The following is a 16,497-nucleotide window of genomic DNA, read 5'->3' as shown; positions in this document are numbered from 1 at the left end:
CTGGAATGTCATTGGCTAATAGGAAGGAGCTGTAGTCAGCAGATGGGTATCTTGCTGTCTACCACATCAGCAGTAGGAGAAAGAAAGAAGATGGGAGTGAGGAAGAGAAAAAAATAGTTCTTTGAATTTCTAACAACCTCCTGAGAAACACATGGAATTTAGTTTTTTATATGTGCTTATTGTTCATTACAAAAAGCCAGTTCAATGTCCAGGACTCCAAAAGGAATGGGAATGGGGCAATAAAATTAATAATAGTATCCCGATAATTATTATTTTACCATTTTAATCTTTTCGACTTTTTTTGAAGTTTCATATCTTTTCTCATTTTAGTTATCATTATAGCACATGGCTGTTACATTTTAGTTGTATCTATTTTTCAAGTACATTGATCCCTTAGCGATGTCTGCTGAGTTTTCATGTCCGTTGAAGTCGTGCATTTTTTCCCATCCCCATCTATCCCTTCATTTAGTAAATATGTACGCAGTTCCTACTCCATGCTGAACACTGTATTAGGCACTGGTTATGGAATGGGAAGCAACAGAGGCATTGCAGTGTGTGCGGCTTTCAGTCTGGTGGTGGAGTAAGCCCAAGGCTTCTCGTTGACCCCCAATATCCACTATCCCCTTCTTCATTAGAAAGAGCCCCCCAATTTGTTATGCTGAAGAATTTTCATAGCAATCATCATGCTTCCCCTAAATTTTAGTACGCATCTTTAAAAAATAAGAACATTTTCCTACATAGCCAAAATAACGTTATCACAGCTGACATTAGTAATGCCTTTTTTAAAAGATTTATTTATGTGTTTGAGAGAGAGAGAGAGTGGGGGGGACGGGCAAGGAAGAGGGACGGAGTCTCAAGCAGACTCCTCACTGAGCACGCCCATTGCAGGGCTCAATCTCATGACCTTGAGATCATGACCTGAGCTGAAATCAAGAGTAGGGCGCTTGAACAACTGCACCACCCAGGTGTCCCTCATTCCTTTTTTAAACTGAAGTATAATTAACATACTGTGTTATAGTAGTTTCAAGTGCACAATATAGTGATTCAACAGTTCTATATATTGAATAGTCTATCATATCTTAGGAACCACCCATTTTGACATTTTTCCAGTGGTCCACAAAATGTCCTTCATAGCTCTCTAGTCCAAAGCAGGATCCAGCTGAGGATCACACATCACCTCTGGTTGTTATGTCCCTCAGCCTCCTTAAAAGAAATCAGTCCTTATATTCACAAGACTGAAATGCTAAAGAGACAGGACTAACTGTCTTATAGAACGCCCCAATTTCTCAATCTGTGTGATTTCTTCTTCAGGGTATCAATTATTTTCTCTTTTCCTTGTAATTCCTGTAAACCTGGAAGTTACAACAAAAGGCCCAATTAAACTCCAACATTTTCTTTTCTTTTTTTATGTAGGCTCCACACCTAGCATGGAGCCCAATGCTGGGCCTGAACTCATGACCCTGAGATCAAGACCTGAGCTGAGATTAAGAGTCAGTCACTTAACCAACTGAGCCACCCAGGTGCCTCTAGACTCGACCATTTTTGGCAAGATTTCACCATATGTGGTACTGTGTACTTCATATTGCATCATATCAGGAAACAGCATATTTGACTACTGGATTAAGGTGAGGACAGACAACTCCTCTGCTATAAAGCTACTTTTTTTTTTCCTCCTGTGAACAAAAAGTAATCTGTAGAGTTTTGGGGGGAGGTACTTTATGAAGGTTCTTTTCTCAGCCATTCACCTAATAGGGTTTTTTTTTAAGATTTTATTTACTTATTTGAGAGAGAGACAGAGAGAGTGAGAGAGAGAGAGGGAGGGAGGGAGAGAACAAGCAGGGTGAGGGGCAGAGGGAGAAGCAGACTCCCTGCTAAGCAGGGAGCCCAATGCAGGACTTGATCCTGGGACTCCAGGATCATGACCTGAGCTAAAGGCAGACACTTCATGGACTGAGCCACCTAATAGTTTTAACATAAACTGATAATCTGTGCTCAAGCAATAATTTCATTAAGGAACTCACCATTTTTAACTGTGTGTTTAGCCTCTTCCACCTTGAATAAAGACCACATTTACCTTCCTGATTCCCGCTGGATGGAGCAAGATGGCTGGAGCTAGAGCAACCATTTTGGACTGTGAGGTGGAAGCCATGCTGAATTTGTTGGAGCAGTGAATCTAGGTCTCCTATGACCATGGAGCTATCAAACTAAACTTAATCTATCTAGCTCTAAACTTTGTTTATATGAGTGGGAAATGAACTACTATTTTTTCCAGCCACTGTATTTTTGGCTTTCAGCAGTTGAACCAAATCCTAACTGATACAACAAAGAAGACAATAAACAATAAAACAAGTATATATTTACAATTTTAGTAAATGCTATTAAAAAAAAAAGAATAGAGGGATAGAAAAGAGCAGGCTACTAAGATCAGGTGACAAGGAAAGGCCACTCCAAGGAGGTTACATTTAAGTTAAGAGTGGAATGCTGAGGGGCCCCTGGGTGGCTCAATCGTTAGGCGTCTGCCTTTGGCTCAGGGCGTGATCCTGGTGTTCTAGGATCGAGCCCCACATCAGGCTCCCCCACTGGGAGCCTGCTTCTTCCTCTCCCACTCCCCCTGCTTGTGTTCCCTCTCTCGCTGGCTGTCTCTCTCTGTCAAATAAATTAAATTAAATTAAATTAAATTAAATTAAATTTTAAAAAGGAGTGGAATACTGAGAAAGAGCTAACCGCATGAGGTTGTAGGGAGTATCCTAAACAGATGAAACCGGGGGCACAAAGTGATGAGGTTGGGAGGGGCTTGCTTGACATGTTCAAGGAATTAAAAGGAGGCAGTGTGGCTAGAGCTTACTGGCACCAGACATGGTGAGACCGGGGAGCAACTATCACACCATCCTGGATTAGTGAGTCATGGTAAGGGCGGATCACTGTGGGAATTTTTTTCAAGTGTCATATTAAGAGTTGTAAGCAGGATGACATGGGTTTATGTTCTTAAAAATGATTCTGACTTCGTGTGGAGAACAAATGGGGATCAAAAGTGAAAGCACTGTCACCAGAAAGCAGGCGACTGTGGTGCTCTGGGCAAGAGAAGATGGGCGACTGTGGCGGCGCGGGGGAGGCGGAGCGAAGACCAGTGAGAGAGGGATACGAGGGAGGAAGGGCAGGACTTGCGGTTGGATGGGATGTAGGAAGAAGGAAGAATCAGAGATAAAGCTCGGAGATTCCGGCTTAAGCAACTGAGCCCGTGGGTGTGCCTTTTTTGAAAGTGAAGGAGATTGGGCGAAGAAGGGGCGGGAAGCGGGGAGCCGGAAGTAGCAGGGCAGAGATGGTGGGAGTCAGGGTTCCACTTTCGACATCCTGAGCTCAAGACGTTGAAGCAGAGGTGTCCAGCGGGCGATTTGAGATAAACATCCAGAGCAAGAGCGCAATATGTGGCTTCTAGTGTTTTTAAAAATTCCACATCCACAAATTACCACTGTTGATACTTTAAAAAACAACAACAACTTTGGTCTCTCAGTACTTAATCAAAAGAAAGAAACCACATGAATAAATCTATTTCTGGTAATATTAATCATGGTGTCAGGCAATGAATAAACAGAACCATGTTTATGTTTGGAAACTGATAATGTCAGAACATTCTAAATGTTAACATGTTCCATTGTGGTTTGTTTAGAAATTAAACCAAAAAATAATTTGCTAATTACTTTTGGGGTGTCATTTTGGTAAAATGATGTGACAGAGTACCTTCAAATTGTATCTGTTTTACTTATGACATGCTACACGAAATATTAACATTTGATTTAAAAGATCTGAATTAGGTAAAATATTAATTAAAGATAAACAATTAGAACTTTCAAATGGTAAGAAAACACATGATAGCAAAACATTTTTTAGAGAAACTTTCAGAGTCACCTCAGGTATAGATCATCTGTAGCACTCTCTCAACGATCATTAATATTAAACCCCACAAAAGTTTTTATTTTTATTTATTTGGGGGAAGAGAGAGAGAGCAAGTGTGCACGTGAGCAAGAGAGAGAGCACAATCAGGGGGAGAGGCAGATGGAAAGGGAAACGCAGGCTCCGCACTGAGCAGAGAGCCCTACGTGGGGCTCGATCCAGAACCCCGGGCCCATGACCCGAGCCGAAGGCAGATGCTTAACCAACCGAGCCACCCAGTCACTCTCAAATTAGATTACTATTACAGATAAACAACTTTAGCTTTTCCATTTGGAGTGCATGTATTATATTCTATGGGTTTTTAAATAGTGCACTCAAAATAAGCCAGTTTGCATATGACGGAAAGAATGCAAATGAAATCACAGAGCTAAGTTTAGCCAGTATATTACTGATTGATATCTTTAGCCTGAAAGAGCCACTGGTCCTACTCTAACAGAATATCTTCTTTAGCTAACATTCTACTGGCAGAGCTTCTTCATACCAGAATCCACCATCATACATCCAGCTCATACAAACAGATTTTACTAAAACATTTATTTTTATTTATACCACATTTTCTTCACATTTTTGCAACTAAAAGGTTCTCTTAACTCTCACTCATAAAAAAAAATCTCACTCATAATTTCTGTATTTCACCCATATGCTTTCTACCACTATTTTCTAGAGTGATGGGTGTGTTGTACTTCCTCTATAAGGGGCTGCCTTTATAGGCATTTTCAGACATTTAAACCAAAATGAAATCAGGTAAGACTATACCAAAGAAAATGAATAGATGTGTCCACCAAAAGACATGTAAAGAACGTTCAATAAAGCTTTATTCACCTCTAAAACTTTAAAAATAAAAAATCTAATATCCGTCAATAGTAGAATGGATAAATTCACACAATGGAATACTATACAGCAAGTAAAAAGAACAAACTACTGCTATACACAGCATGGGTCAATCTCAGAGAACTGCTGCTGAGCAAAAGAAACCAGGCACACGTATACCAAAATACAGTAATACAGTATAATTCCATTTCTATGAAGTTTAATAAAACACAAAGCTGATCTATGTATTAAAAACCAGAACAATGGTTGCTGGCTTGGGGAGGTATTACTGGCTGGGAAGCAACTCAGTGGGGCCTTCTGGAATGCTAGAAATGTTCTTTACTTAGATCTAGGTGGTAGTACACAGTTATACACACACATATATACACATGCATGCATATGTATATATACACGTAGAAAATAAACTTTAAGATTAGTGCATTTTACTGTATGGATATGTATCTCAATAATTTTAACTCAGTAGTAAATTATAGTACATCTTCCAATAGACAATAGAACTTTAAAAAAGAATAGCTAAATCGTGGAAGGAGCTGAGATGCCCCTCAACAGATGATTGGATAAAGAAGATGTGGTCCATATATACAATGGAATATTACTCAGCCATCAAAAAGAACGATTTCTCAACATTTGCAGCAACATGGACGGGACTGGAGGAGATAATGCTAAGCGAAATAAGTCAAGTAGAGAAAGACAATTATCATATGGTTTCATTCATTTATGGAACATAAGAAGTAGGGAGATCAGTAGGAGAAGAAAGGGAAGAAGAAGGGGGGGTAAACAGAAGGGGGAATGAACCATGAGAGACTGTGGACTCTGGGAAATAAACTGAGGGCTTCAGATGGGAGGGGGGTGGGGGAATGGGATAGGCTGGTGATGGGTATTAAGGAGGGCACGTATTGCTTGGTGCACTGGGTGTTATACGCAACTAATGAATCATGGAACTTTACATCAAAAACCAGGGATGTACTGTATGGTGACTAACATAATATAATAAAATAATATTATTTAAAAAAAAAACTAAAAAAGGAAAAGAACTATATGAATCAAATGGGATGATATCCAAACATATTAAGCAAAAAAAGCAATTGGCAGAATAGTTTGTTTAGAATTTTCCCATTTGTGTGTGTTTGTGAGTGTGTGTGTTTGTGTTTTAATAAATATATATAGGTTGTATATTCATGGACAATTTCTGGAAAGATATTTGGGAAATTGTTCATAGCAGTTACCTTAGACTATTGGCATGTAGGACTAAAGGTTAGGGTTTGTACATAGACTTTTTTTTCAGTTTATACTTTTTTATGCTTTTGATATAATTTCTAACCTAATTTAAAAGATTTCTTTAATCTTTTCTGTGTTTTAAAAATTGCATTAGTTTAAGACATATGAAATTGTCATTTTTATAAGTCAAAAAGTGAGAGAATATTGACCGTTTCATATAGTTCCGTCTAATACAATGAACAGATATAAAGGAAATATATAAAAACATTCATTTAGACATTACTAATTCAGAATTTGAAATAATTTGCATGTCAACATAAAGACTATAACCCAAAACCAATATGATTTGATTATATATTTGGGTTTAATATTTGTTACCCAAAAGTAACTTAATAACCCCTTTTCAAATTGATTATAATTGGAACTGTTCACAAACCAATAATTTCTAGTAGTTTCTGAACCTATATAGTATTATTATAGAAATACGATGAAAATGGAAAATCTGGGGACAGATTCCAGTTCTTTCCCTGGCTATCTGATCTAGGATAAGCTGCTTGATTGCTCTGGACTTTAATTTTCTTTAGTATAGCTTGGAGAAAATAATGCCTGACCTATAAGATTACACAAAAGATTAACTTATTGATGCATGTAAAAGCTGTTTGGAAAGTTTAATAAAACACCATCCAAATGTGATCATTATTGTTTTAAATGAAGAAAGGAAATAGCCCATATTTACTTTGAAGAGATCAAATTGGCATTACCTCCAGATTGTAATTTACGTTCTTCCGGATGATGGTTCTCCAGTCTTTGATCTCAGGATCTCTTCAGACCCTCTGCGATATGGATCTTGGTTATTAACATATACTGTAATATAAATTTAAACCAAAAATGTTTTAATACCTATTTTAAAATAATATTAATATACCCATTCATGTTAACATAAATAACTTTTATGAGAAAACCAAAAACCAGACATCATTTTACATTTTTGCAAATTTTTTTGTCTAGCTTCATGCAAGACAGCTGGACTCTCCTATCTACTGCATACTATCTGTTGCCACATCCTGTTTGGGTTGAAGTATATGAAAACAATTTGGCCTTACACAGTAAGTAGTTAGAAAAGGAAGAATTTGATAGTCTTTTCAGATAATGATTGATATAACTATTTGATACCATATCAAAACCCAGTAGTGGTAGTTCCTTAAAGGTGATTTACAAAGAATCTGAAACCAATGAACTTTGGTTCGTTGCTTTTTTGTGAACAAGAAGTTTTCATCAATGAACTCCTCCTCTACAACATTAAAATCCACTGGTCGATCTTGAACTTCGAATGGCTCTCTCACCCACCCATAATTAGGTAACATTTTTCATTGGCCATACTGAAAATAGCAGTACATAGACTTATTCAGGCCTTCCTAACACATTTCCTTATACAATACTAAAAAATCATGTTAATTGTTATCACTACCCAACTCATCAGAAAAGTCTTTTAGTCGTGGGAAACTATCAAACTCAAAAACTCACCCTGGTACATACAAGTTTACCAAAATTCTGATTTTTGCTGAAAAACTCAATTTTAACTTTAGAAAATACTATAGTAAGTTTTTTTCCCCCTTCACTTGACAGGCACCTGGATGGTTCAGTCAGTTAAGCTCCCAACTCTTGGTTTCAGCTCAGGTCAAGATCTCTGGGTGGTGAGAGGGAGCCCTGTGCTTGGCTCCAAGCTCAGCGGGTGTCTGCTTGACATTCTGCCTCTCCCTCTCGCTCTGCCCCTCCCCCTTCTCAAGCATATGCATGCACGGGCACTCTCTGTCGCTCTCTCAAATAAATTAATCTTTTTTTAAAATGACAGGCTCACTTCATTTGCTTTTCTGAAAACTTCTGCCGAACACCCAAGTTTAAATAAATAGTTTGTATTTCAGTGATTCTTTCAAGTAAACATGATGTTCCGTAGAAACGAAGTGGTTCGTTCCGTTTGCACTCGAACCACTGCCTGGTGCTTTTCTTCAAGACAATCACTGCACTTTTTCATACTTCGGGATGCGGCCACAGCGCTTGACGTGCACCTCTCGCTCTGTCACCCAGATTATTAAAAATACAAATTTTCAAGGGTCAAGATTTAACAAAATATAATAATTTTTACGGCTTCAACAAGGCCCTTGTTAAGTGAAACTAGGTTTTCTTTTGTTTTGTTTTGACTCTGAGAGCGTGGCAGCGAAGAATACAGTGACGGGTAGGACACTATAGAGCCACCGCCTACGGTTTCTGCCCGGGACACCCGCGTTCTCATTACGTGTGCCTCATCAGTGCACAACTAGTGAGGAGACTGGCACAGACAAACGAAAGGCAAATAACGTCTTAACAGCGTTAGGGGAAATATTTGCACCTTTAGACCCTCTGAAAGCATCTCAGGAGCATCCAGGGTCAGGGGAGGCCCCACTTTGAGAACTGCTGAGCTAAGCTGAAGACAACAGATGCATTTTACTAGCTCAGAGCCGCCCCTAACGAGGCTGATTAAAATAGCTATGGTTACTCCAATCGTGTTCAAGAAATCAATTATTTAGGCTATGTAGTTCTAAGCTTTATTACTGAGATGCAAAGAATGTTTCTCATCTCTATCCGCGTTCTTCTGGAAAATTAAAATTAACGTTACTTGGCCCTCTGCACCTCCTTCCTCACAAAAAATCAGCAAGTCCCTGTAATACTTAAAATGCTCCTCTTAAAAAGTACATTCAATTCTGCCATTTTCTAAGAGCTGGCTGAAAATATCTGCATGGCCAGAGAAGACCTATGCACAGTCGATGAATATTAAGCAGATAGCGTTACGACGCATGGGGGAGTGTGGAGTGTAATTGTTTACCCCTGTTCCAGGAGAAGAGTAGAAATTTACTTTACCTCTAGAAAAATCAGCCTGTGGGTTTTAAGGCACTCAGGGAAGACTTCTGCTTCCTCCACCTAACCATTCTTCCAAAACTAATAATTGAACTTTTAAGATAGGCGGTCCCCAAGAGAGGCCCAACCAACATTCCCGGGGCGCCTCCTGGGCCTGCGGCTCCACCCAGCAGCCAAGCTCCGCCCAGACTCGGTGCTGGTGAGAGAGCTGGAAAAGAGGGCCCAGCGGGGAGCGGAACCAAGTCAGCCTGCTGGCAAATGGGATGATGTTGGAGGAAGACACAGGAATACGAATGAAGCCAAGCAGATAGGATGAGAACTGGGGAGCGGGGACCAAGGCAGGGATGAAGCATGAAGAGGAAGCGCCAAATACGGGATATAAGGAACACATGCACCAACTCTCTTTAATTTTAAAGTTTGGTATGTTGTGTTTTTTTTTTTAAAGATTTTATTTGTTTATTTGACAGAGAGAGAGAGCACAAGTAGGCAGAGCAGTAGACAGAGGGAGAGGGAGAAGAAGACCCCCGGAAACCACCCCCCGACCCCCGCTGAGCAAGGAGCCCCATTCGGGACTCAATCCTGGCACCCTGGGATCATGACCTAAGCCGAAGGCAGACACTCAACCGACTGAGCCACCCCAGCGCCCCTAATTTAAAAGTTTGGCCAGTTAGTGCATGTGATTCTGATGGCGGCGACTGTACATGTGACGAATGGAGAGCAACCACCATTAACCAAGGCAGAGAAACGTGCAGAGCAGGGTTCGTCAAGCCTTGGCACTAGTGTCCTTACGAACCAGGTAATTCTTTGTTACGGGGACCATCCTGTGCCTTGTACAATACTTAGCAGGATCCCTAGCTGCTACCTGAAAGATGCCAGTAATACTCCCTCCCGGTTGCGACAACCAAAAATGTCTCTAGACATTGCCAGATGTCCTTGCGGGGAGCAGTGAGGCGAGGGGGCAAAATTACCCCTACTTAAAAACCCCAGGTCTAGATGTATTATTATCTCAGCATATAAAACTCTCCATTCCTTTCAAGGACAAACTGATTTTTTTGTAATGTGACTTTCAATCTCAAAGCTCATGCTGAGTTCTCGGGGATAGTTTCAGATTCTGCCTTAGTTTCTTCAGGAAACAAGAATTGGCTACGAGGGGGCTCCCACCTGTGATCTAGAAGGTAAAGCGTCTACCGGGAGTCGGTCACCCGGGTCCTACTACGGCTCTGCAATTAACCCCTTGGGCCTCACATCATTTCTCAGAGGGGTATGATAGCACCTCACCTACTTCTGACAGGTAATTATAAGGCCACAATAAAAGGAGATGTCAAAGGGCTTTGAAAAGTTAGGAGAAAATATAATCAGACATAATTAACTTCAAAACGGAAACCCATTACCGAATGACTTTAAGGCGTTTGGTGCCCTTTCCCACTTTGATTTGCCTGGCTGGCACAGGAGTGGGACCCATCTGCCACTAAACTACCGGTCACTTACTTGCTACTGCTTGTGCAGAGAACAACCGTGACCTGATTCTATGAAAAATTACTGCAGGCAGTCACTGACGTCCCACACGCCATTTGTAGACGAGCTCTTCCTAGCAAACAGTAGCCCAAACCCTTCACCAAAGTCCCAGCGCTGCTGCCGCGGCTGTGACTATAATGGGGATAAAGCCCCAAACACCCCAGCATCTTTTGAGAGGTTCTGTGCATTTATTAGTGAAGGCAGGAAGAAGAGTGGTAAAAGCCATAAATAGTTTAGGAGAGAGGACTCCAAATAACTCTGTGACATGGAGGTGTTGTAGTGACTGAGTTAGCTTGACAATTTTAGGATCCGAAAGAAGAGAGAAGAGCAGAAAGGAAAGCTGGAAGATTGTTAAGATAAACTGCATTTTCCAGAATACAGAAAGTAGAAATGGTCACTATCTTCCTCCCTCTGCTTTCTGGCCTCAATGGTTCCCATCACTACTCCATATCATTAAAATATTCTTCCTTTGTATGGGCGTGCTCAACTTGTGTAAATAATTCCTTACTGGAAATGTGCTGTTTCTAGCTTTTCTTTCTTTTTTTTTTTTAAGATTTTTATTTATTTATTTGACAGAGACAGCCAGCAAGAGAGGGAACACAGGCAGGGGGAGTGGGAGAGGAAGAAGCAGGTGATGTGGGGCTCGATCCCAGGACTCTGGGATCATGCCCTGAGCCGAAGGCAGACGCTTAACGACTGAGCCACCCAGGCGCCCCTGTTTCTAGCTTTTCTTTTTTTTTTTTAAAGATTTTATTTTTATTTAATCGACAGAGATAGAGACAGCCAGTGAGAGAGGGAACACAAGCAGGGGGAGTGGGAGAGGAAGAAGCAGGCTCATAGCAGAGGAGCCTGATGTGGGGCTCGATCCCACAACGCCGGGATCATGCCCTGAGCCGAAGGCAGACGCTTAACCACTGTGCCACCCAGGCGCCCCTGTTTCTAGCTTTTCTATCTTTCCACTTTCTTCCTTTCCTTCTTTTTCTCTTTCTAATTATAAATAAAACTGGGTAAACACCATCAACAAACTGTTATAGGTACGTATATGTTTCCCTAGATGCTGTGGAGTTTCTGGATGACAGGCACATTTTAGAAGATTTCTTTAAAAAAATATTTCATTTGGTAAGTTTTTTGAGGATTCTTTCTCTTTAATTACCGTGGTGCCATCTTGCTGTTCTAGATATATCTGTACTACTTAGCACTTGAGCCCTTGCCTAATGATACTTGATATACATTCTAATTTTGAAATTATCCAAAGGAATGTTTACGTGATCTTCAAATTTGGAAAATCCCTAAATATAAAGATCACAATTATAATCATTCTTTTTCAGGATGACCATTTGTGCTTTATACTTCTTTAAATGTGCCATATTTATTTCAAATAATCAAAAGAGAAATTATTCCAGTGTTCTTTCTGAAACTCTACCTGCCCCCCACCCAAACAAGCTTGGCCAGTTGCTGGAATTCCTCATTCTGTCATCTTCTTTAATTGCCTCTTCTAATTTCCACCCCCTCCCCCATGTAATTATTTATTTCTGCAATTTTATGAGGCAATTCTATAAAGAGGCTAGACTGGATTTTACATATTTTAAAATTAATTATAAACCAAAGTTTTGCTGTAGGTACTATGTAACCAAGACCATTCTAACTAGCCATCTTTTCTACAGAAACCGTTTTTTAAATGAGGTTTATTGCCACATGTAAACTTCGATGAGCTTTTTCTTTCCTGCCAGGGAAAACCTTTAGGTCTCATTATATATCTCTTTCCATAAATATCAAACAGCCAAGAGCATTAATTCCATATTCCAATGTGCATCTTATCATATGAAACTATTTACAGTAGTGTCTACAAATCACTTTATAGAAAACATAAATATGCAACAGCATAACATTCGGTTGTGACTATTATAAGAAACGGTAGCAGTAACTCAGTTTTCTTGTGTTGTCCATAGGCTAAGAGCAGAAGGAAAAAGGCAGCATCTTGGTACACTTAAGGGAACGGCTGACGGCTGCCTCGGTATGTTCTGGGAAGAATTCTGAGAAGGACAACAGAATGCTAACACGTGACGTTTGCATGAAGCGACATCACTATGGCAATGTGCAAAAATACCAGGGAATCTTTTAGGTGCCGCTTGAAAATACAATCTCCAGAATTCCCATTTGTCTTCAGACTGCTCACATCAATGGCTTTCTGGGGTCATCTGCTGTACTGATGTACTGAAAATTATCTAAGAGCCCGACGCGTGGGTATTGAAAACCAAGAAGAACATTAGAAATAAGGAACAATTTTCTTCACATACAAGCAAAGAGACTGCCCATCACTGGTAAGTGACAGCGTCAGGACCTGAGCCTCAGTCTCTGACATGAGACGTGGTGGACCAGCCACACTACCACAGTCTGAGGGCCACCCGCCCCAGTCACATCACAGGTTAGGCCAAAGCCACAGCATGTCCCCAGAGCAACACACAAGCCTCCTCCATCAATGAAACTAGGTGGCAACTAGCAAGCACAGTCTACCCTTCGCCTGTCCCTCGGGCACTTGCGTTCTCGCGGGTGACATGCTTCGGGACTCACCTGCTCGGCAGGCTGCTGTGGCACTGAGCGACTCTAAAGCTAGCTCAGAGCGGAATAGCATCAAATAAGGAAACAGCAACGTAGAACCATGTTTGCCCCATTTTTCTCAGATGGGATAAAGTAGATTTAGAAATGATACTCCAGTTCTTCTTTTACATTATAGAGGTGAGGCAGCAGTAACCAAGAAAGCAATCGATTTTCTATTACTAAATACGTTTGGGCTTTGTTGGAGATTTTAGCCTGCCTTCTGTCTCCCTTTCTTCAAAGGAAGAACAACGCAAACCTGCTAAAAAGTACTTGCAAGATACCACTCTGAGAATCGTGGGTATACAAAGCGGCCATACAAGATCATTAAAAAATGAACTCTACTTTCCAAAGATTTACCGTCCAGTAGGGACACTATGTGTAAACAGAGTGAAAGGCGTAAGTGCTTTAAAAGGCGGTACGTGCAAAGTGCTGTGGGAATTTAAAGGAAGGAGTAATTACTTCCAGCAAGAAAGATTCAGGGAGAAAGTGAAATTTAAGGCTACTGAAAGAGAGGTAAAATTTGAAAAAGTGGTTAGAGAGGGAGGGAACTTTAGATTACGAGCATGGAATGATGACAGAAGTAGAAAAAGCGAGGGCAGGTACTGGGGAAAAGGAAGTTCGAATTCCACCTGAGCATGGGAATAAGGATGGGACATGGGAAGTGGAAAATAAAGTCAAAAAGATCAACTGGGCCAGTAGACCTGGTAAAATGTTACAGATCAGGATGGTCCAGGCAGGAGGTGAGGAGAGACTGTGTTCAGGCAGCATCTTGGAGGTGGGAGTGGGGAATGCAGAGAAGGTTCTGGACACAAGAGCTCTGCCGGTAGAATCTAGGTTTGGCAGCTGATTGATCGATCTACCAGGCAAAGAACAAGAGAAGAGCCCAAAAGGCTGTCAAGGCTTCAAATCTCAGTGCGTGGGGAGATGATGGGGAAAAACCCAACCATCTTGTCCTCTGGAAGCAGAAGGTCACACCGGTGCTGGCGAGAAATGGATTGTGTCCGGTGGGTGACTCGTCCTGAAGGAACAAACAATCTGTCTTCTTCCACCTCTTGGGAGGACAGACGGGGCTTGGTGTCCTGCAGGGCTAGCCTTCGTGGCCCCAGAGCAGAGGTGAGCGACCTTTTTTCCTTCAGGTCTCATCTGCCGAGTCTGTCAGGTAACCTAGATGAGGAAAGAGCCCGATATCGAAACGGTTCGTGGTCCCGTGAGAACCTTGGCAGGGCTGCCGGACTTTCTGATCCTTCGATGCAATCTTTTGGTCTTAAAAAGGCAAAAGAAAGGAAAACAACTTCTTTTGGAAGGAAGTGACATAATACTTCTTTTTCCACATTTGGAGGTCTAAAAAGGGCGCTGGCTTTATCCTTTTTGCAGCTACTACACACGAGAAAATGAACCCCAAACGCATTCCCTGTCCGACCGTGTTGGATGTATACAACACAGCCTTGTGTGTGCGCAGACGCACAGGCAACATTCTGAATATTAACGTTTCTGATTATTGGACTAATTGTGAACCCAGAGAGGGTTTTTTGTCATCCCAGTGATGAAAACGCCCCTTGCCTTTGTGCTCATCAGGACTGCTAATTCAGTTTATCAAGTACGGGGGAAAGAAGACCTCAACACACTTAAATTCTGCTTTGTTCCTCATGCTGATTTTAAATACGACAGCCATTTTATTCTCCAGTAGATGGGTCGTTTACTTGGGAGAAGGCCAAAACCAAATATCATTCTTTGACATAATCACGAAGCATAAATGTGCAAAACTTCATGTCCATTGTGATTGTATCTGTAATCTCTGAAACTAGGAAGATCATTTCTCATTGGCTCTACCATTTGCTGGTCTGGAATACAGGCTGACGGAGCTGTATATATTGTTAATATAGGAACCAAAATGTATTATTTGCCTGGTGCCTTGGTCTACACTGGCTCTCCATAAAAGCGCTAGTAAATAATCACCACTGTAACTGTTTTCTACACTCTCAGAAGTTACACCACAACTAAAATGTTATTGGAGATGCATTTATGCCCCCAAAGTCAAGGACTCAAGAAGAGCCAAATTAGGAGCAACCACTAAAAACTAAACCACCGCACTCCCAAGGAAGGCCATAAAATAGGCAGTCCCCTGCTGGGCTGCCTTGGCAAGCCCAGGCTTGGTGACTAGCCCCATTTCACCCACTCCCGGCCAGTGTCTATTCCCTTCACTATGGGACAGGACTCCTTTGGTGCCAGCAGGAGTCAAAGTCAAACCCACTGGTTACGACAACGGTCATGATTTATGGCAGATGAGGCCTGCTTTCATACATAAATGCACTCCCTGTTGGCATAACAACCACTCACATTGATACAATCCTTTTAAGAGACCAACCTGCAACATGTTTCAAGAGCCTTGCCTGTCTCTATCCTTTGACCCAGTAATTCCACTTAAGAAAATAATCCTAACTTTTGGCAAAGCTCACTAAAGCAGTCAACAGTTCAGCAAATATGTACTGTACTGAGCACTACACATCATAAACCAGGTTAGATGTTGGAAATCATAAAATCATGGCAAGCCCTTGGGGATTTCGCGGTTGACTGGAAATGTATTTTTATCATTTACTGAATGCCTGCCATGTGCCAGTTACTCTGCTAGGCATTTTTATGTTTTCTCAATCATTATAACCTGTAAAGTAGTACCACCCACGTCTCACACTAATGTGGTCGAGTAACTTCCCTAATTCACACAGCTAAGCAGCATTTCTGAAATTCAAACCCAGGTCTAGAGGTCTCCAAATTATGTGCTTTACCCACTACACCTTGCTGCATTATAATTTTTTTTTATTATGTTATGTTAGTCACCATACGCTACGTCATTCGTTTTTTGTGGGTTTTTTTGTTTTAAGATTTTATTTATTTGACAGAGAGACAGCGAGAGAGGGAACACAAGCAGGGGGAGTGGGAGAGGGAGAAGCAGGCTTCCCGCCGAGCAGGGAGCCCGATGCGGGGCTCAATCCCAGAACCCTGCGATCATGACCTGAGCCAAAGGCAGATGCTTAACCAGTGAGCCATCCAGGCACCCCGTACATCATTAGTTTTTGATGTAGTGTTCCATGATTCATTGGTTGCGTATAACACCCAGTGCTCCATGCAATACGGGCCCTCCTTAATACTGTCACCAGGCTAACCCATCCCCCCACCCCCTCCCCTCTGAAATCCTCAGATTGTTTCCCCGAGTCCACAGTCTCTCATGGTTCGTCTCCCCCTCTGATTTCCCCACTTGATTTTTCCCTTCCTTCTCCTAATGTCCTCCCTGCTATTCCTTATGTTCCACGAATAAGTGAAACCGTATGATAATTGTCTTTCTCACTGCATTATAATTTAAAACAACAGTAACAACAATCGACATATCAATAACCACCAAAGGTTAACAATAAAGAGAGGAGTAAATAAATTAATATCAATAGGTTGGATATGCAGCCGTTAAAAGTGATGTCTGTGACAGTGGTCACAACACAG

General features: G+C 41.3%; 1 long non-coding RNA gene across 1 annotated transcript in view; it reads right to left on the bottom strand.

Moving 5' to 3' along the window:
* LOC103671266 overlaps positions 1-6,865 on the bottom strand; it is a 28,839-nt gene extending 21,974 nt beyond the window's left edge. The window contains exon 1 of the long non-coding RNA XR_570796.2: positions 6,762-6,865. This is a non-coding gene — a long non-coding RNA (uncharacterized LOC103671266). The remainder of the gene's footprint in view (positions 1-6,761) is intronic.
* Positions 6,866-16,497: the final 9,632 nt, after the last annotated feature.

Source organism: Ursus maritimus, unplaced genomic scaffold (assembly GCF_017311325.1).
Source record: "Ursus maritimus isolate PB19 unplaced genomic scaffold, ASM1731132v1 scaffold_6, whole genome shotgun sequence".
NCBI lineage: Eukaryota > Metazoa > Chordata > Mammalia > Carnivora > Ursidae > Ursus > Ursus maritimus.
The sequence above is the reverse complement of the archived record's forward strand: the minus strand, read 5'-3'. Positions and strand labels throughout refer to the sequence as shown.